At 44.7% G+C, this 22,797-nt stretch overlaps 1 pseudogene; it reads left to right on the top strand.

Annotated features, from left to right (window-relative positions):
• The first annotated feature begins 3,076 nt into the window (after nt 1-3,076).
• On the top strand, nt 3,077-14,211 carry LOC106603013 (RAS guanyl-releasing protein 2-like; annotated as a pseudogene).
• The last annotated feature ends 8,586 nt before the right edge of the window (nt 14,212-22,797 follow it).

Here is a 22,797-nt window from a genome sequence, read left to right as displayed (position 1 = left end):
GGTGCTCGGCGGTCGGCGTTGCCGGCCTACTAGCCATCACCTGTCCATTTTTCCTTTTCCCTTTGTTTTGTCTTTGGTTCTTTCACACCTGGGTTCATTTGGATTAATTTCTGTGTGTATAATTACCCCTGTTGCCTGCTTAGGTTTGTGCGGGATTATACGTGTTATGTTGCTCGTTGAGGTTGTGCCTCAGGTTTATTCACGTTTATACTGAGTGTGTAATAGTTTAGGAGTGTTGTTTTTCCTCCTTCCGTGAGTACTGTGTTCTCTTGTGTCGTGGGCGGTTTCTTGTTTTGGTATTGTACCTGACCTTTTGTGTGTTGTGGACTTGCCTATTAAAGACGCTACTTGGACATTTCTGCTCTCCTGTGCTTGACTCCTGTCACGTCCTGACCAGTAAAAGGGGTTATTTGTCATTGTAGTTTGGTCAGGGCGTGGCAGGGGGTGTTTGTTTTGTGTGGTTCGGTGTTTTTGGTTTATGTTCTATATTTTCTATTTCTATGTGTATATCTATTTTTCTATTTCTATGTTGGGTTTTTGGCAATGACCTCCAATTAGAGGCAGCTGGTTGTCGTTGTCTCTAATTGGAGGCCATATTTAGTTGGGTTTGTATTCACTTGTGTTTTGCGGGTGGTTGTTTTCCTGTGTTGCCTTACGGAACTGTTTCGTCGTTTTGTTTAAGTGTTCACGTTACTTCAAATAAAGAAGATGAGCACTTTACCCGCTGCACCTTGGTCCTATCCTTACGACGCCTATGACAGAACCACCCACCAAACAAGGACCAAGCAGGAGGGATTGGAGCACCAAACAAGTGCCCTGAGGTGCGTGTTACTAGTCTGGCGCCTCCTAAGCCAGCCCCACGCACCAGGCTTCCAGTGCGCCTGCCCAGTCCAGTACGTCCTGTTCCTGCTCCGCGCACTCACCCTCCAGTGCGCCTCCATAACCCGGTACAGCCAGTGCCTGCTGTGAGCACTCTGCCATTAGTACATCCTGTTCCTGTTCCCCGCACTCATACTCCAATGCGCTTCCATAACCCGGTACAGCCAGTGCCTGCTGTGAGCACTCGGCCTCCAGCGATGCTCCTCAGCCCTGAACCTTCAGCGACGCTCCTCAGCCAGGAGCCTCCAGCGACGCTCCCCAGCCAGGAACCTCCGGCGACGTTCCTCAGTCCGGGGTCTCTGGCGACGCTCCTCAGCCCGGGGCCTCCGGCGACGCTCCTCAGCCCGGGGCCTCTGGCGACGCTCCTCAGCCCGGAGCCTCCGGCAACGCTCCTCAGCCCGGAGCCTCTGGCGACGCTTCCCAGCCTAGGGTCTTCTGAACGGGAGCTACGCCCAGAGCCAGAGCCACCTCCGTAGTGGGAGGATTGGGAAGGGGGGGTGTAGCACAGGGACCGTTGTTGACGGTGGCCACCCTGAGTTGGACCGCAGAGTGAAGGAAAACCAAGTGCTGAGCATATGTGGGAACTCCTTCAAGACTGTTGGAAAATCATTCCAGGTGAAGCTGTTTGAGAGAATGCCCAAGAGTGAGCAAAGCTGTCATCAAGTCAAAGCGTGGCTACTTTGAAGAATCTAAAATCTAAAATATATTTTGATTTGTTTAACACTTTTTTTAGTTACTACATGATTCCATATGAGTTATTTAATAGTTTTGATGTCTTCACTATTATTCTACAATGTAGAAAATAGTAAAAATAAAGAAAAACCCTTCAATGAGTAGGTGTGTCCAAACTTTTGACTGTTACTGTATGACGTCACAGATTTGCAACCTTAAAAAAAAACACGGAATAACTAGAAAGGAAAACCACGATTACACCCCCCACCCTCAGGACGTGTGTGCGTATGTGTGTTGACAGGAAGAGAGAGAGAGAGGGGAGACAAACATGTTTCCATGACAACATGTAAGTGCTAAGAAATTTCAACTGGCCAAGAACACCTTAATAATAATTAATTTAATTCACACCACACCACAGCAGTACTTTGTTAGCGCATTTACTTTATTAAGTGGTTGACACTTTGGGGCACGGTCAAGAAAAGGGAATGTGACTGCACTAAATTGCTCAGCAAAAAGGAAACTGAGAGCAAAAGACAGCTAAAGGGATATATGTAACTGTCACTTAGTCAGACAAACTGCTTTGAATACGTTATGGAGGGGTTCAGACAGCTTTCGTAGTCTTCTGATGGAATCCTAATTACTTTTAATATACAGCATTAACATTTACATTTAGTGAGATACTTAATGAGGTCTTAACAGGGTCAAATAAGTTCTCTTGATGTTTGCTATCCACTTGATGACAGACAATTTTCCAGTTTTACACACCTCACGACAATACTGCTGGGGTCAGTTCAAGAGGGTAAGACATTTTTATGATCTAATATAAATTGGTTGTTAGACTGGTTGTGGTGTCAAGTGCTGGGAATACTGTTGTAATGACTCATGTACTGTATCTAATAGGTCAGGAAATGTATGCAAAACAGAGCAATGTCAAATTGTGTTTGAGATAACTTGACATTTATTTAATATGTGGGAAAGATTGAACAGCCACCAACACACTTTGATCTCTGTCTGATGGGTAATCATTTGGCTGGGATTATCTTTTCCTTTCATCATTTATAATCAGATCAAACATTGATGTGGAAGGATGAATTATTACACCAAAATATTGCAATATTGCAGGTTCTTTTGTCCCAAAAATAGACCATTTTGTATTAACGTCAGTAAGCGAAACAGATGAATACCAATTTGCTAGGCCTACTCTCAGATGGGTAGAACATACCCATCTGAGAGTCTTTTTTTGTTTTCATGACCGTACCAACGTTCATGTGTTAAGGTGAGGCAGAAAGCACACTTAAACTGATACCCTCATGAAAGAGGAAGAGTTGCTTGGCTTGTTGACTGGAGAAGGGTAGCTGCCTGCCTGAGGACTAACAGACCCATCAGAGGGCTCTGTTGGAAGGTTGCCCAACAGAATAGCAAACACACAGCCTTTCTTCTAAATCCCACAGCTCATCACAATCTCACTGTATGTGTGAACGGAGGAGACAACAGAAAGGGGCGTTGGAGAGAGAACCAGACGAGGATGAAGTTCATCAAATTGGATCAGTCAGCGACAGTGGATGATCGTACGGATGCTTGCATCAAAGCATTTGGTAAGGATTCACTAATTGCCTCTCTTTTGGTGTAGTGTCTGCTTTAGTTGAAGACGGTGCTTTGCTTAGATAAAATGTCATTTTTTGTTGTTGTGTGTGCACATCTACAGCAGTTTCCATTGAAATGATTCACACAATATCTGGCGGCTTGCCTTGTACAGTGAAGCTCATCCATGTATCTCTATCTCTATCTCTCCTCTCCTGGTAGATAATGAAGGCAGGCTGAGTGATGAGCCTCTGGTCCAGATGTTTCTCATGAGACATCCCTGGTACATCTCCTCTGCTGACCTGGCCAAGAAACTCTCCAACAAGTATCCTTTCAGACAAATGACGTACTACTATTCTCTTAAAAAAAAAATTATGTGCCAGATGCTAGCAGAGGGTTATTTTTTACATATAGCGATGGCCCCTAGGATTTAGCAAACAAAGGGATTCGAATCATTTTGGTGGAAAAGTCATTTTGCTCATTAACTACGCAACAGGTCTCTGGAGGAAAACTGTCCGCCTGAACGCGGGTCACAAATCTTATCAACTGAGTGAATATAGAGCACTACAGAGAAAGAACTGTTACAGGTCTTAGTTGTGAGATTCGGGGCTTGTGTTTCAACATTAACCCATGTACTGTAGGTACAGTATAAAAAAGATCATCAAGGACAAAAACTGCCTGTTCACCTCGCTATCATCCAGAAGGCGAGGTCAGTACAGGTGCATCAAAGCTGGGACCGAGAGACTGAAAAACAGCTTCTATCTCAAGGCCATCAGACTGTTAAACAGCCTTCACTAACACAGAGAGGCTGCTGCCAACATACAGACTCAAATCTCGGTCCACTTAAATAAATGGACTTAATAAAGGTATCTCTAGTCACTTTAAAGAACCCCACTTTAATAATGTTTACATATCCTACATTACTCATCGCATATGTATATACTGTATTCTATACCATCTACTGCATCTTGCCAATGTCGCACGGCCATCGCTCATTCATATATTTATATGTATTTATATCTGAAAACAAGGCTCCCTAAATTTTACCAGCATATCGATTGCGCGACCCGGGCTGGCAAAACCCTGTATCATTGTTATTCTAAATTCCATGATGCATATAAAGCCCTCCCCCGCCCTCCTTTCGGAAAAGCTGACTACGACTCCATTTTGTTGCTCCCAGCCTATAGACAGAAACTAAAACAGGAAGCACCCGTGCTCAGGTCTGTTCAACGCTGTTCCGACCAATTGGATTCCACGCTTCAAGATTGCTTCGATCACGTGGACTGGGATATGTTCCGCATAGCGTCAAACAACAACATTGATGAATACGCTGATTCGGTGAGCGAGTTAATTAGCAAGTGCATCGGTGATGTTGTACCCATAGCATCTATTAAAACATTCCCCAACCAGAAACCATGGATTGATGGCAGCATTCGCACAAAACTGAAAGTGCGAACCCCTGCTTTTAATCAGGGCAAGGTGACCGGAAACATGACCGAATACAAACAGTGTAGCTATTCCCTCCGCAAGGCAATCAAGCTAAGCCTCAGTACAGAGACAAAGTGGAGTCGCAATTCAATGGCTCAGAAACGAGAGGTATGTGGCAGGGTCTACAGTCAATCACGGACTACAAAAGAAAAACCAGCCCCGTCGCGGACCATGATGACTTGCTCCCAGACAAACTAAACAACTTCTTTGCTCGCTTTGAGAACAATACAGTGCCACTGACACGGCCCGCTACCAAAACCTGTGGGCTCTGCTTCACTGCAGCCAACGTGAGTAAAACATTTAAACGTGTTAACCCTCGCAAGGCTGCAGGCCCAGACGGCATCCCTGGCCGCGTCCTCACAGCATGCACAGACCAGCTGGCTGGTGTGTTTACGGACATATTCAATCAATCCTTATCCCAGTCTGCTGTTCCCACATGCTTCAAGAGGGCCACCATTGTTCCTGTTCCCAAGAAAGTTAAGGTAACAGGTGCATCAAAGCGGGGACTGAGAGACTGAAAAACAGCTTCTATCTCAAGGCCATCAGACTGTTAAACAGCCATCACTAACATTGAGTGGCTGCTGCCAACACACTGACTCAACTTTAGCCACTTTAATAATGGAAAAATTGATGTAATAAATGTATCACTAGCCACTTTAAACAATGCCACTTCATATAATGTTTACATACCCTACAATACTCATCTCATATGTATATACTGTACTCTATACCATCTACTGCATCTTGCCTATGCCGTTCGGCCATCACTCATTCATATATTTTTATGTACATATTCTTATTCATTCCTTTACACTTGTGTGTATAAGGTAGTTGTTGTGCAATTGTTATGTTAGATTACTTGTTAGATATTACTGCATAGTCGGAAATAGAAGCACAAGCATTTCGCTACACTCGCATTAACATCTGCTAACCATGTGTATGTGACAAATAAAATTTGATTTGATTTGATTTCTAGACTTTACCTTGAAATGCTTACTTACAAGCCCTTAATCAACAGTGCAGTTACATTTACATTACATTTACATTTAAGTCATTTAGCAGACGCTCTTATCCAGAGCGACTTACAAATTGGTGCATTCACCTTATGATATCCAGTGGAACAACCACTTTACAATAGTGCATCTAAATCTTTTAAGGGGGGGTTAGAAGGATTACTTTATCCTATCCTAGGTATTCCTTAAAGAGGTGGGGTTTCAGGTGTCTCCGGAAGGTGGTGATTGACTCCGCTGTCCTGGCGTCGTGAGGGAGCTTGTTCCACCATTGGGGTGCCTGAGCAGCGAACAGTTTTGACTGGGCTGAGCGGGAACTGTGCTTCCTCAGAGGTAGGGGGGCCAGCAGGCCAGAGGTGGATGAACGCAGTGCCCTTGTTTGGGTGTAGGGCCTGATCAGAGCCTGAAGGTATGGAGGTGCCGTTCCGTTCACAGCTCCGTAGGCAATCACCATGGTCTTGTAGCGGATGCGAGCTTCAACTGGAAGCCAGTGGAGAGAGCGGAGGAGCGGGGTGACGTGAGAGAACTTGGGAAGGTTGAACACCAGACGGGCTGCGGCGTTCTGGATGAGTTGTAGGGGTTTAATGGCACAGGCAGGGAGCCCAGCCAACAGCGAGTTGCAGTAATCCAGACGGGAGATGACAAGTGCCTGGATTAGGACCTGCGCCGCTTCCTGTGTGAGGCAGGGTCGTACTCTGCGAATGTTGTAGAGCATGAACCTACAGGATCGGGTCACCGCCTTGATGTTAGTGGAGAACGACAGGGTGTTGTCCAGGATCACGCCAAGGTTCTTAGCACTCTGGGAGGAGGACACAAGGGAGTTGTCAACCGTGATGGCGAGATCATGGAACGGGCAGTCCTTCCCCGGGAGGAAGAGCAGCTCCGTCTTGCCGAGGTTCAGCTTGAGCTGGTGATCCGTCATCCACACTGATATGTCTGACAGACATGCAGAGATGCGATTCGCCGCCTGGTTATCAGAAGGGGGAAAGGAGAAGATGAATTGTGTGTCGTCTGCATAGCAATGATAGGAGAGACCATGTGAGGATATGACAGAGCCAAGTGACTTGGTGTATAGCGAGAATAGGAGAGGGCCTAGAACAGAGCCCTGGGGGACACCAGTGGTGAGAGCGCATGGTGCGGAGACAGATTCTCGCCATGCCACCTGGTAGGAGCGACCTGTCAGGTAGGACGCAATCCAAGCGTGGGCCGCGCCGGAGATGCCCAACTCGGAGAGGGTGGAGAGGAGGATCTGATGGTTCACAGTATCAAAGGCAGCAGATAGGTCTAGAAGGATGAGAGCAGAGGAGAGAGAGTTAGCTTTAGCAGTGCGGAGAGCCTCCGTGACACAGAGAAGAGCAGTCTCAGTTGAATGCCCAGTCTTGAAACCTGACTGATTAGGATCAAGAAGGTAATTCTGAGAGAGATAGCAGGAGAGCTGGCCAAGGACGGCACGTTCAAGAGTTTTGGAGAGAAAAGAAAGAAGGGATACTGGTCTGTAGTTGTTGACATCGGAGGGATTGAGTGTAGGTTTTTTCAGAAGGGGTGCAACTCTCGCTCTCTTGAAGACGGAAGGGACGTAGCCAGCGGTCAAGGATGAGTTGATGAGCGAGGTGAGGAAGGGGAGAAGGTCTCCGGAAATGGTCTGGAGAAGAGAGGAGGGGATAGGGTCAAGTGGGCAGGTTGTTGGGCGGCCGGCCGTCACAAGACGCGAGATTTCATCTGGAGAGAGAGGGGAGAAAGAGGTCAAAGCACAGGGTAGGGCAGTGTGAGCAGGACCAGCGGTGTCGTTTCACTTAGCAAACGAGGATCGGATATCGTCAACCTTCTTTTCAAAATGAGAGAAAATCAAAGGATGCAGAAAGGGAGGAGAGGAGGGTTGAGGAGGCAGAATCAGGAGATAGGTTGGAGAAGGTTTGAGCAGAGGGAAGAGATGATAGGATGGAAGAGGAGAGAGTAGCGGGAGAGAGAGAGCGAAGGTTGGGACGGCGCAATACCATCCGTGTAGGGGCAGAGTGAGAAGTGTTGGATGAGAGCAAGAGGGAAAAGGATACAAGGTAGTGGTCGGAGATTTGGAGGGGAGTTGCAATGAGATTAGTGGAAGAACAGCATCTAGTAAAGATGAGGTCAAGCGTATTGCCTGCCTTGTGAGTAGGGGGGGAAGGTGAGAGGGTGAGGTCAAAAGAGGAGAGGAGTGGAAAGAAGGAGGCAGAGAGGAATGAGTCAAAGGTAGACGTGGGGAGGTTAAAGTCACCCAGAACTGTGAGAGGTGAGCCATCCTCAGGAAAGGAACTTATCAAGGCGTCAAGCTCATTGATGAACTCTCCAAGGGAACCTGGAGGGCGATAGATGATAAGGATATTAAGCTTGAAAGGGCTGGTAACTGTGACAGCATGGAATTCAAATGAGGAGATAGACAGATGGGTCAGGGGAGAAAGAGAGAATGTCCACTTGGGAGAGATGAGGATTCCAGTGCCACCACCCCGCTGGCTCGATGCTCTAGGGGTATGCGAGAACACGTGGGCAGACGAAGAGAGAGCAGTAGGAGTAGCAGTGTTATCTGTGGTAATCCATGTTTCCGTCAGCGCCAGGAAGTCTAGGGACTGGAGGGTAGCATAGGCTGAGATGAACTCAGCCTTGTTGGCTGCAGACCGGCAGTTCCAGAGGCTGCCGGAGACCTGGAACTCCACGTGGGTCGTGCGCGCTGGGACCACCAGGTTAGAGTGGCAGCGGCCACGCGGTGTGAAGCGTTTGTATGGCCTGTGCAGAGAGGAGAGAACAGGGATAGACAGACACATAGTTGACAAGCTACAGAAGTGTTGTTTCTTGTATTATTGTCTCTTGTGTCTTTAGAGAACTGTTTCACTTTGATATCCTTTTTCTTCTGTCCTGACTTTCTCTTTCTTTTCTTCTGTTAACTAGATATTCTTTGTTGTTCTTCGTTAGCTAGCTAGCTTCTTCCAAAAGAGTCCCTAGCAACAGTTCAAGAAGAAGAAAATATTTACCAAGTAGAAAAAAAGGAATAATAAAAAGTAAAACAATAAGAATAACAATAAGGAGGCTATATACAGGGGGCACCGGTACCGAGTCAGTATGCGGGGGTACTGGCTAGTTGAGGTAATCTGAACATATACAGTTGAAGTCGTACGTTTACGTACACTAAAGTTAGTCATTAAAACTCGTTTTTCAACCACTCCACAAATTTCTTGTTAACAAACTATAGTTTTGGCAAGTTGGTTAGGACATCTACTTTGTGCATGACACAAGTAATTTTTCCAACAATTGTTTACAGACAGATTATTTCACTTATCACAATTCCAGTGGGTCAGAAGTTTACATACACTAAGTTGACTGTGCCTTTAAACAGCTTCGAAAAATCCAGAAAATTATGTCATGGCTTTAGAAGCTTCTGATAGGCTAATTGACATCATTTGAGTCAATTGGAGGTGTACCTGTGGATGTATTTCAAGGCCTACCTTCAAACTCATTGCCTCTTTGCTTGACATCATGGTAAAATCAAAAGAAATCAGCCAAGACCTCAGAAAAAAAATTGTAGACCTCCACAAGTCTGGTTCATCCTTGGGAGCAATTTCCAAATGCCTGAAGGTACCTCGTTCATCTGTACAAACAATAGTACGCAAGTATAAACACCATGGGACCACGCAGCTGTCATACCGCTCAGGAAGGAGACGCGTTCTGTCTCCTAGAGATGAACGTACTAAGGTGCGAGAAGTGCAAATCAATCCCAGGACAACAGCAAAGGACCTTGTGAAGATGCTGGAGGAAACAGGTACATTAGTATCTATATCCACAGTAAAACGAGTCCTATATCGACATAACCTGAAAGGCCGCTCAGCAAGGAAGAAGCCACTGCTCCAAAACCACCATAAAAAAAAGCCAGACTACGGTTTGCAACTGCACATGGGGACAAAGATCGTACTTTTTGGAGAAATGTCCTCTGGTCTGACGAAACAAAAATAGAACTGTTTGGCCATAATGACCATTGTTATGTTAGGAGGAAAATGGGGATGCTTGCAAGCCGAAGAACACCATCCCAACTGGGAAGCACATGGGTGGCAGCATCATGTTGTGGGGGTGCTTTGCTGCAGGAGGGACTGGTGCACTTCACAAAATAGATGGCATCATGAGGATGGAAAATTATGTGGATATATTTAAGCAACATCTCAAGACATCAGTCAGGAAGTTAAAGCTTTGTCGCAAATGGGCCTTCCAAATGGAACAATGACCCCAAGCATACTTCTAAAGTTGTGGCAAAATGGCATAAGGACAACAAAGTCAAGGTATTGGAGTGGCCATTACAAAGCCCTGACCTTAATCCCATCGAAAATGTGTGGGCAGAACTGAAAAAGCGTGTGTGAGCAAGGAGGCCTACAAACCTGACTCAGTTACACCAGCTCTGTCAGGAGGAATGGGTCAAAATTCACGCAACTTATTGTGGGAAGCTTGTGGAAGGCAACCCGAAATGTATGACCCAAGTTAAACAATTTAAAGGCAATGCTACCAAATACTAATTGAGTGTATGTAAACTCCTGACCCACTGGGTGAAATAAATAAAAGCTAAAATAAATCCTTCTCTCTACTATTATTCTGACATTTCACATTCTTAAAATAAAATGGTGATCCTAACTGACCTAAAATGGAATTTTTGCTCGGATTAAATGTCACGAATTGTGAAAAACTGAGTTTAAACGTATTTGGCTAAGGTGTATGTAAACTTCCGACTTCAACTGTAGGTACAGTATAAAAGGTTAATCAAGGACAACAACCACCCAAGCCACTGCCTATTGTAGGTAGGGGTAAAGTGACTATGCATAGATAATAAACAGCAAGTAGCAGCAGTGTACAAACAAAGGGAAGGGGTCAGTGTAAATAGTCCGGGTGGCAATTTGATTAATTGTTCAGCAGTCTTATGTCTTGGGGGTAGAAGCTGTTAAGGAGCCTTTTGGACCAAAAAAAGAAAAAAAAGGAGTATTTTGGACCTGAACTTGGGGCTCCGGTACCGCTTGCCGTGCGGTAGCAGAGAGAACAATCTATGACTTGGGTGTCTGGAGTCTTTGACAATTTTTTGGGCCTTCCTCTGACACCGCCTGGTATAGAGGTCCTGGATGGCAGAAAGCTTGGCCCCAGGGATGTACTGGACTGTACGCACTATCCTCTGTCGCACCTTACAGTCGGATGCCGAGCAGTTGCCGTACTAGGCTGTGATGCAACCGGTCAGGATGGTCTCGATGGTGCAGCTGTAGAACTTTTTGAGGATCTGAGGACCCATGCCAAATCTTTTCAGTCTCCTGAGGGGGTAAAGGTGTTGTCGTGCCCTCTTCACGACTTTCTTGGATGATAGTCATTATTGCCATGAATGCACAGTATATTATATACTTAATGTATGTATTTCTAGATGTAATATCCATGTGGGTATCTGATTTCCATATTCTCTGGCTCTGCGCCAGAAATGACAATACTAACGTCTTCCTGCCTTTCTGTCCTTTTAACCCTGTCTCTCCATAAGGTACTGGATCAGTGAGTTCTCAGCAGTGTTGACCTGAACCCAGAGCTGGCAGAGCAGATCAGAGGGCTGAAGGAGCAGCTGGCCCAGCAGGGAGAGGAGCACCAGAACACACTCATCAACATTGACAGTGTGTAAGTGCCGCCTGTCTGCAGCCAGGCAATCATACAAGCATAGTAGCAGGCAAGCAGCCAGGCAGCCATAGTCTTCTCACAGTGACAGCTTAGCATACCATTTAAATGATACAGTATAAAGAATTTCAGAGTGCATGAGGGCGTCTACAACCAGCCACTTTCACAGTACCTCTACTTCTACAGTTTATGTTCCTTTCTTATTCTCTCTAGGCCGTCATATGAGTGGAGAAGACAAGCTCAGTCTGACTTCAAGAATAGGAAGACATCTCTCCTCTTTCATCACCTGGACTCATCTGAACTAGCAGAGCAGCTCACCTACATGGAGTATATGTCCTTCTGTAGGATACTGGTGAGTGTGGCTGGCCAGCAGGTGGCTCTGTTCGCCAGCTTCTTTCTGTGTCTCACTCAGTTGACTTGTTTGCTTTTGGCTGAATTATGCAGTATACGTTGTATTTGTACTTGTGTGAGAGAGGCAGTGTGTTTGTGTGCACGTTTGACCGTGTGTATATGTATATATTGGACAGTGTGTCTAAAACGGTTCCTTGTCTTCTAGTTCCAGGGCTACCACAGTTTTGTGATGCATGGCTGCACAGTAGACAACCCCATCCTGGAGCGCTTCATCACCCTCTTCAACAGTGTGTCTTAGTGGAACCATCTGATGGTGCTTAGCAAGCCCACCGCCCCCCAGAGGGCTGCAGTCATCTCCCACTTCATCAGGGTCGCACAGATCAGTCAATCAACTTCCAGGTCAGAAAGAGAGTCAACCACCAGGTGAGAAAGAGAGTCAACCCCCAGGTGAGAAAGAGAGTCAACCCCCAGGTGAGAAAGAGAGTCAACCCCCAGGTGAGAAAGAGAGTCAACCCCCAAGTGAGAAAGAGAGTCAACCCCCAGGTGAGAAAGAGAGTCAACCCCCAGGTGAGAAAGAGAGTCAACCCCCAGGTCAGGAAGAGAGTCAACCCCCAGGTCAGGAAGAGAGTCAACCCCCAGGTGAGAAAGAGAGTCAACTCCCAATCTGCCTCTTGACATTGGTCTGTCTTGTGTTCCCTGTTGTGCTTTTGTTGGCTATGTTAGTGCTCAGATGGGTTATAGTTTTGTATCTGGTCTCTCTGTAGAGGTTGTTACAGCTGCAGAACTTCAACACTCTGAAGGCAGTAGTGGGGGGTCTCAGTAACAGCTCCATCTCACGCCTCAAAGACACACAGTCCCGCATTAGCAACGATGTTAGCAAGTTAAGGACTTTTGATAATATTTTAGTTAAGAAGAGTGAAAACATACATTTATCAGTTACAACTAAACGTTTACATTTTGAATGTAGATCAATGTCAAAATGTGGCCCAGTTATTTATATATCCACTGTATTCTGCTTGACAGGCTTTGGTTTTTCCATTTATCTTTTGAGGTTGGACTTTAGCAAGTACACTGATTGGTGTCACCACGTTAGTCAGTATGTGTTCCACCTGTGCTGGTTGCCATCACGTTAGTGGGAAGGTTTTTTGCCTGCCCAGGTGCTCTTTAAGAGTAGCTGGCCCAGTCCTCTTGAGAGATGTAGAGGGACCCTCCCTATCTGATTTCTAGAAAAATATTCCTTTGTCTGATTTAGTTTTGTGCCACCTTTTTGGTATGCTTCCTGTCTTTAAGTTTGGTTTGGGTTTTTATTTTGTTTGCCTCTTCTTGGGCAGATTTAGTGGGTGCTCATTGTGGGTGTATTTTAGGTCCCAGTTGTTGTTGCTAGTCAACTTTTAGTGGAAACCCCCATGAGTGTCTTTCACAACCCCCCCCCCAAAACCCCCACCTGTTTAATTTTGGTTGTTGGTCAGTGAGTCTTTGTTAGTTCACCTTTCTGTTTGAGTGAAATGTTTGTTTTTCTTGCTGGGGAACTTAAGTGATGTCTATCATTGTGTGACATCCCCATTGTCTCAGGCATTGAAATAACCTGGTGGAGCTTGTGACCTCCTGTGGGAACTACAGCCAGTACCGCCAGCGTATCTCAGAGAGCACGGGCTTTCGCTTCCCCATCCTGGGAGTGCACCTCAAGGACCTGATAGCAGTGCACGTGACCCTGCCCGACTGAAGCGACTGCGAGAAGACCCAGGTCAACCTGGCCAAGACCCATCAGCTGTATTCAATCCTCCAGGAGCTAGCGCTGATCCAGACCACACCACCCAGTGTTGATGCCACCATGGACCTGCTCAACCTGCTCATGGTTTGGCCCAGATGACTGATACTGAATGACTTGATAGATTTGTTTTACCGGTGAGCTTTAGCATTTTATTTTTGTGTATTGTTCCTGTCCAGTATCTCTGGACCAGTACCATTCAGAGGAAGAGATCTATCAGCTGTCCCTGCAGAGGGAGCCACTCACCGCCAGGCGAGGTGAAATTGTGTGTAATCTAGAGGAAAGTCCTATTTGCCACATTTCTGTTTTGGTTTGTCATTCTTCCACGAGCCTGCCTGTGATAGAAGAATGGGCATCTTCAATGAAGCCCAAAGCCAACCTCATCAGCAGCAAATGCATACAGAAGATGTTTGAGTTAGGCTTTTCAACATATTGAATGTAATTATGAAACATGACAATGATCCTTTATTTGGTCATATTTCAGTCAGTGTTTAACAATTCCACCACTGATGAAGACGGCTACATCTCTCAGGAGGAAATTGAGATCATTAGGACCAACTTCCCATACCTCTGCAAGTTTGATGACCTGGACAAGAGTCAGTGAGTATCACAAGTCATAACTATTCATGACAGATATAGTAAATTAATAATTCAAGCTACGATATTAGTCATAACGGCCAGCATCTTAACTAAACAAAGCAAAAATGAAAAGTCCCTTTCTCTGGACCCTGTCTTTCAAAGATAATTTGTAAAAATCCAAATGACTTCAAAGATCTTAATTGCAAAGGGTTTATACACTGTTTCCCATGCTTAGTCAATGAATCATAAACAATTAATGAACATGCACCTGTGGAACGGTTGTTAAGACACTAACCGCTTACAGACGGTAGGCAATTAAGGTCACAGTTATGGAAACTTAGGACACTAAAGAGGCCTTTCTACTGACTCTGAAAAACATCAAAAGAAAGATGCCCAGGGTCCCTGCTCATCTGCGTGAACGTGCCTTAGGCATGCTGCAAGGAGGCATGAGGACTGCAGATGTGGCCAGGGCAATAAATTGCAATGTCCGTCCTGTGAGACGCCTAAGACAGCGCTACAGGGAGACAAGACGGACAGCTGATCATCCTCGCAGTGGCACACCACATGTAACAACACCTGCACAGGATCAGGACATCTGAACATCACACCTGCGGGACAGGTACAGGATGGCAACAACTGCCCGAGTTAAACCAGGATCGCACAATCCCTCCATCAGTGCTCAGACTGTCCGCAATAGGCTGAGAGAGGCTGGACTGAGGGCTTGTAGGCCTGTTGTAAGGCAGGTCCTCACCAGACATCACCGGCAACAACGTCGCCTATGGGCACAAACCCATTGTCGCTGGACCAGACAGGACTGGCAAAAAGTGCTCTTCACTGACGTGTCACGGTTTTGTCTCACCAGGGGTGATGGTCGGATTTGCGTTTATCGTCTCAGGAATGAGCGCTACACCGAGGGATCGAGCTGGAAGTTCCGTCATGGTCTGGGGCGATGTGTCACAGCATCATCGGATTGCCTGCAATAACAAGCTCAATCTCAACGCTGTGCGTTATAGGGAAGACATCCTCCTTCCTCATGTGTCCGGTAACTTGCAGGTGCCTTGGTGGAAGAGTGTGGTAACATCTCACAGTAAGAACTGGCAAATCTGTTGTAGTCCATGAGGAGATGCACTGCAGTACTTAATGCAGCTGGTGGCCACACCAGATAATGACTGTTTTGATTTTGATTTCCCCCCCTTTGTTCAGCGACACATTATTCCGTTTCTGTTAGTCACATGTCTGGAACTTGTTCAGTTTGTCTGTTGAATCTTGTTATGTTTATACAAATATTTACACATGTTAAGTTTGAAAATAAATGCAGTTGACAGTCGAACGTTTCTTTTTTTGCTGAGTTTACATGTTTAGTTACATTAGTCAAACACAGTGTCTTGCTACTGTAATATTGACGTTTGACCCCCCCTCACCCGCTCAGGGATGGTAGAATCAGTGAGGAGACGATCAACTACATCACCAAGGCCAGCTCTTTACTGAACAGCAAGATGGGCGAGGGGGGGTTCATCCACACGTTTTCAGAGATGACCTGCACGAAGTCTACACTTTGCCATCACTGTAAAGGCGTTGTAAGAATGCCTACGCTTCAACTATGTAAGACTCCATGTAAAAGCTATTTGACTCATTATTGAATCAGAAGTGAATACATATGAAACAATATGGTGTAAACATTTAGTACCAAGACCTGTGTACAAATTATGTATAGATCCCCCCCATATTAGAAGATGCTCAAATTATGACTAGCGTAGTTGAGATTGTGGAATAAGATTTTCAGAGAACACCATTTAGGATGTAGAACAGTAAGGGTGCTGATGGTAATATGATGTAACAAAACACACCCACACACAGGTTCCTATTTTTAAAGTGCTTCTCTCACATTTCATCTCTTTCGGTGGACACTTCATTTCCTGTTTCATACTTTAGCCTACGCCCAAACTTGAGGTCTGTTCTGTACTAATCGTTTTGAACGAATCAAGATGTCTGCAAATGACTTGACTCCTGAGAATGCTGAAAAGGATAGTTACAAACAAGACTTAACTGCTCACTGTTGATTTACGATCGACTTGAATTGCTTCGTGCAATTTGGATAAAATGATCATTCAGCGATTGGTATCATTTTGAAAGTCACCACCAACCTGTCCTTTAAACGCTAAAAGTGACCGATGCAGGGGTTTTACAAGATAGATGTGTGAAGGTACAGTAATACAAGGATCTGTCAGAATTCCGCGGCTCCTGCGCCCCACGCACAACGGTATGTAATATATTAATAGCTTATTATACTGAACAAAAATGGAAATGCAACAATTTCAAAGTGTTTACTGAGTTACAGTTCATATAAGGAAATAGGTCAATTTAAATAAGTTCATTAGGCCCTTTAACTATGGATTTCATATGACTGGGCAGGGGCGTAGCCATGGGTGGGCCTTGGAGGGCATAGGCCCATCCACTGGGAAGCCAGGCCCAGCCAGTCAGAATGAGTTTTTCCCCACAAAAGGGCTTTATTACAGACAGAAATACTCCTCAGCACCCCTGCCCCCCCTCCAATGATCCTGTAGGTGAAGAAGCTGGAAAGGAGGTCCTGGGATGACGTGGTCTGCAGTTGTGAGGCTGGTTGGACGTACTGCCAAATTCTCTAAAATAAGAGGTGGCTTATAATAGAGCTCTCTCTACTTGAAATCTGTGGCATTGTGTTGTGACAAAACTGCACATTTTGTAAATGGCCTTTTATTGTCCCCAGCAGAAGGTGCACCTGTGTAATGATCATGCTGTTTAATCAGCTTCTTCATATGCCACACCTGTCAGGTGGATGGATTATCTTGGCAAATGAGAAATGGTCACTAACAGGGATGTAAACAAATGTGTAAGGAACATTTCTGATAAAAAAAATATATATATATATATATATTTTATTGCCAGCAGCATACCACCCTGCATCCCACTGTTGGCTTGCTTCTGAAGCTAAGCAGGGTTGGTCCTGGTCAGTCCCTGGATTGGAGACCAGATGCTGCTGGAAGTGGTGTTGGAGGGCCAGTAGGAGGTGCTCTTTCCTCTGGTCTAAAAAATATCCCAATGCCCCAGGGCAGTGTTTGGAGGCACTGCCCTGTGTAGGGTACTGTCTTTTGGATGGGATGTTAAACAGGTGTCCTGACTCTCTGAGGTCATTAAAGATCCCATGGCACTTATTGTAAGAGTAGGGGTGTTAACCCCGGTGTCCTGCCTAATTCCCTAGCTGTCCCTCAAACCGTCAGTCACGTAATCATCCCCAGCTTACAATTGGCTCATTCATCCCCCTCCTCTCCCCTGTAACTATTCCCCAGGTTGTTGCTGTAAATGAGACTTACCTGGTAAAATAAAATAAAAATACATTTCAGCTCATGAGACTAACACTTTACATGTTGCGTTTATATTTTTGTTCAGTGTATATTTCAAAGATTGTTATTTACTAGATACTCTTACTCAGTGAGACAGTCAGTGTATGCACTGTACCTCAAGCAAAACCTTTCCAAAACCTATTGTGTAGTAGAACACAAAAGCTATATTTTTTGTGCTCGTTTAGTCATTATCCAAAGCAACTTAGTTAATGCATTCATCTTAAGATGGGTAGGTGAGACAACCACATCACAGTCGTGGTAAGAACATTTTCCTCAAACTTATCAGCAAAGTCAGTGCTAGCAGGAAAAGAGAAGTGCAGGTTTTATTTATTTGTACTTAAAATAAGACGGATGTCTTATTTAAGGTACTCCGTGAAGAGGTGGGGTCGTCTATAAGAAGCCAAGGCTACGCTAGCTATCGAGCAATGCCAGTAACAATCCTATCTGTTTTCAGATGTTACTAAAGATTTAACTTCACAGTAACCATATTCTTCTCCATTCTAGCCTGTGGGGTGAGCTGTCACAAAGACTGTCGCAGCCGCCTTGCTGTTGAGTGCTGCAAACCAACAAAGAGTGCCAGTCACGATCCTTCAGTGTGCCTGATATGGTTTAGCCCCTACACATTCTACATCACAGAGGTACAAGCACACCACTCTTTTCTTTTACATTCAATCTTTACCTGGATGTCTCAATCTTGGTGCAAATGGACCATACTTTTTACAGCTTAGTGCAATTAGGTATGGCACTTTGCCAATTTAGTGCATAGCCTATTATCTTAAATCCGTAACTGGTACAAATTAGATTTTGGCTCCTGTCCAATCTATTTGAAACATGACTATGCGATTAAGACAAAATGTCTCACTTTATTTTCTTTACTGTAGACCTCTTGTTATTCTGCTAAGTGCAATACTTGAGGCTTTTCACAAACAGGTATATACACTGTTCCCATGCTTGTTCAATGAACCATAAACAATTAATGAACATGAACCTGTGGAATGGTCATTAAGACACTAACTGCTTACAGACGGTAGGCAATTAAGGTCACAGTTATGGAAACTTAGGACACTAAAGAGGCCTTTCTACTGACTCTGAAAAACACCAAAAGAAAGATGCCCAGGGTCCCTGCTCATCTGCGTGAACATGCCTTAGGCATGCTGCAAGGAGGCATGAGGACTGCAGATGTGGCCAGGGCAATAAATTGCAATGTCCGTACTGTGAGACGCCTAAGACAGCGCTACAGGGAGACAGGACGGACAGCTGATCGTCCTCACAGTGGCAGACCACGTGTAACAACACTTGCACAGGATCAATACATCCGAACATCACACCTGCTGGACAGGTACAGGATGGCAACAACTGCCCGAGTTACACCAGGAACGCACAATCCCTCCATCAGTGCTCAGACTGCTCGCAATAGGCTGAGAGAGGCTGGACTGAGGGCTTGTAGGCCTGTTGTAAGGCAGGTCCTCACCAGACATCACCGGCAATAACGTCGCCTATGGGCACAAACCCACCGTCGCTGGACCAGACACTACTGGCAAAAAGTGCACTTCACTGACGAGTCGTGGTTTTGTCTCACCAGGGGTGATGATCGGATTTGCGTTTATCGTCAAAGGAATGAGCTTTACACCGAGGCCTGTACTTTGGAGCGGGATCGATGTGGAGGTTCTGTCATGTTCTGGGGCGGTGTGTCACAGCATCATTGGACTGAGCTTGTTGTCATTGCAGGCAATCTCAACGCTGTGCGTTACAGGGAAGACATCCTCCTCCCTCATGTGGTACCCTTCCTGCAGGCTTATCCTGACATGACCCTCCAGCATAACAATGCCACCAGCCATACTGCTCATTCTGTGCAAGATTTCCTGCAAGACAGGAATGTCAGTGTTCTGCCATGGCCAGCGAAGAGCCCGGATCTCAATCCCATTGACCATGTCTGGGACCTGTTGGATCGGAGGGTGAGGGCTAGGGCCATCACCCCCCCCCCTCCAGAAATGCAGGTGCCTTGGTGGAAGAGTGGGGTAACATCTCACGGCAAGAACTGGCAAATCTGGTGCGTTGAGGAGATGCACTGCAGTACTTAATGCCATGGCGGCCACACCAGATACTGACTGTTACTTTTAATTTTGACCCCCCTTTGTTCAGGGACACATTTCTGTTATTCACATGTCTGTGGAACTTGTTCAGTTTGTCTCAGTTGTTGAATCTTGTCATGTTCATACAAATATTTACACATGTTAAGTTTGCTGAAAATTAACACAGTTGACAGTGAGAGGATGTTTTCTTTTTTTTTGTTGCTGAGTTTAGTTACCATAGTTATACAAATGTATTTTTGTTCAGTGCAAATTATTTTGAGCTCTGTGGTACTCCAATATGGCTGATTGTGGTGCGCTTAACACAGCAAACCTTTCTCTCTCCTTAGCCATTGCAGAGGAAGCACCTGACTCTCTGGAGGATGAAGTGTTTGATGTCCACCTTTGAGGTAAGAGGGCTAGGATAATGCAGGGTATAGGTGTTGGAATAATCTAGTGTAAAAGACATTAGGAACACCTTCCTAGTATTGAGTTGTACCCCCTTTTGCCCTCAGAACAGTCTCACTTCGTCGGGCGTGGACTCCACAGGGATGCTGGCCCATGTTGACTCCAATGCTTCCCACACTTTTGTGAAGTTTACTGGATGTCGTTTGGGTGGCGGACCATTCTACACATAGGAAACTGTTGAATGTGAAAAACCCAGCAGCGTTGCAGTTCTTGATACACTGAAACCAGTGCGCCAGGCACCTACTCCCTTACCCCGTTCAAAGGCATTTAAATATTTTGTTTTGCCCATTCACCCTCTGAATTGCACATATACACAATACTTGTCTCAAAGCTTATAAATCCTTATTTAACCTGTCTCCTCCCCTTAATCTACACTGATTGAAGTGAATTTAACAGGTGACATCAATAAGGGATCATAGCTTTCACCTGGTCAGTCTGTCATGGAAAGAACCTGTTCCTAATGTTTTGTACACTGTGTATGTCAACATCTCCTAGTGTGAGCAATGTTCCTGATCAAATGCTCTATCTGCAAGTGTTTTGATGTAGTCTCTAAACAATTCCTATCTAAAGTCATCCTTTTTAGACTGCATTTCTCTTTTTCCTGAATTAATTTTGTGGTCCACTTACTAGTTAATTTTCACATCAGAATGAAGACCAACATTGACGAGAACACAAACTTTTCCCATGCTGCCAAGCTGAACTTAAATGGGGACCGACAGCAATGACACTCTGAAGATAGAAATGTATTTGCTCCTGTTTGGATATACAATGCACGCTAAGAACATTGCAATTTTCGGACTTTCTTAAGAATGTCCACATTTTCCCCAAAGTTTTAGAGCTATTGAACCTGAGGAAGGATTGTGTAACTATATGTTTACTTGCTAATGATAATTTGATGATCCAGTCAATACATGTTGTGCTGATTTGTGTATTTGTTTTCTGATGAATTAATCCTTCATTCTCTCAGCCATAGTATTATTTGCCCAGAGCTTTCACAGTAGGTAAACCTAGAGTAGATGCATATCTCTGTATGTGCTTGTATACGGTTCATGATTGCTGAAGGTTGCTTCTCCGCAAGGTGGTGAGGTTTTGTGTCAACACTGGATAGCATAGGCTACCACTGGGATTTAGCATTCTGTAGTTCATTCACATTCCCTGTTTTTAGTGTAGCCCTATGTTTGTGTATAACATGTGGGAGTGGATTGTTGATGACAAGTTAAATTGAGGTTCTTTCCTCAGCTAGCCAACCATGTTCATGTTTGATTACATTGTAATGTGGTACAATTTAAAAGGCAGAAAGATCTTCTATGGTTCTATATCATAGAATAGAAACGGCATCATGCCCAACTACTTTGGATTTTTTACTACTTGTGTACATACAATATGCTGAGGACTTATTTGTCTCGCTCTGTTACTCCCAAGTGATGCTCCCATGAGGGAAGGCAATTAATTTACTCTGAGCAGTGGTTTCTAGGAACTTCAATACATAGCTGAGACGATTCTCTCCGGGATTGTCACACTGTAAAATGTGATAACAGCACAAATATAGGCTACATTTTATACTTAAGCAATAAGGTCCGAGGGGTTGTGGTATATGGCCGATATACCACGGATAAGGGCTGTTCTTAGGCACAACACGGAGTGCCTGGATACAACCCTTATCCGTGGTATATTGGCCATATACCACAAACCCCCGAGGTGCCTTATTGCGATTACAAACTGGTTACCAAAAAAAAAAATTTGTCATACCCATGGTCTATGGTCTGTTATAAACTGGGTGGTTCAAGTCCTGAATGCTGAAAGCTGTGGTTTATCGGACTGTATACCACAGGAAGACTTTATTACTAGTGTAGCCTATAAGCAGATGTAGGCATTGGGTCGTTTTACACTTGCCCATATACCATGGCTAAGGGCTATATCCAGGCACTCTGTGTTGCGTCGCGTGTAAGAACAGGCCTTAGCCGTGGTATATTGGCCATATACCACAACCCCTCGGTCCTTATTGCTTAAATATACCACACCTGTCAGCCAATCAGCATTCTGGGCTTGAATTACCCAGTTTATAATAGCCTATAATTTTGAAATCTATTCCTATTGCAAAAAACACGACTTAAAAACATTCTTCTTTATATTTTATGATAGAGCTTATCAATAATTTTGTCTTTCAAACAGATTCTAATTTAGAGCATTTTGTTGTGTTGGGCTTCTGTAGATATTCAGTTTGAGAAATAATGTTTAGTACTTTGGTGCCATCTTTATTTGAACCACTCATTTTGCAAACTTGTAACCTTCAGGTATTGCTGGCTCCTGTCAACTTCCAATTTGGTAGGCTACCTGGTGCCAGTTGAGGATTTGTCACCATAGTAACTCCACCTCTGGTATCCTGTAGGCTATTACTGGCCTGTGAAAACTGAAGCCATCTCACAATGGCTAGTCCTATTTATATTGTGGTCGTTTTTTTTAATAACGCAAGCAAGGTTATTATTGAGGGAGATGTCCAACCCGTATGGTCTTGTCACACTGCATTAACAGCTTTATGGAGCTGAGAGAGAAAATAAAGGGCTTGGATTAGGTCCAAGGCCAGTTATCATGTGTGCAGCTTTTATACACATGAGAGCAGACTATTTAGCATGTGAAATAGGGTATATAATAGGCTTAAAGATTTTTTTTTTTTTAAAGCGCTTGTTAAGCTATATCCGAAATGCTCAGAAGTTCCTCCCACCATTACAGCTATCCTTGAATTGACTATTCAAATCAATCAAATTCAGTGAAAACCATCACTGAAATGCCCCAATTATGTTGCTATGTATTTGACAGGGTAATGAGAAAGATGGGCTTATAGGTTCAACCCAATACATTTGTGAATGTCCTCCATGGCAATGCACATGTACATTTCATTG

This window comes from Salmo salar, chromosome ssa04, assembly GCF_905237065.1.
Source record: "Salmo salar chromosome ssa04, Ssal_v3.1, whole genome shotgun sequence".
In the NCBI taxonomy this organism is placed as follows: Eukaryota; Metazoa; Chordata; class Actinopteri; order Salmoniformes; family Salmonidae; genus Salmo; species Salmo salar.
Note: the sequence above shows the minus strand (reverse complement) of the source record. Positions and strands in the feature narration are given on the sequence as shown.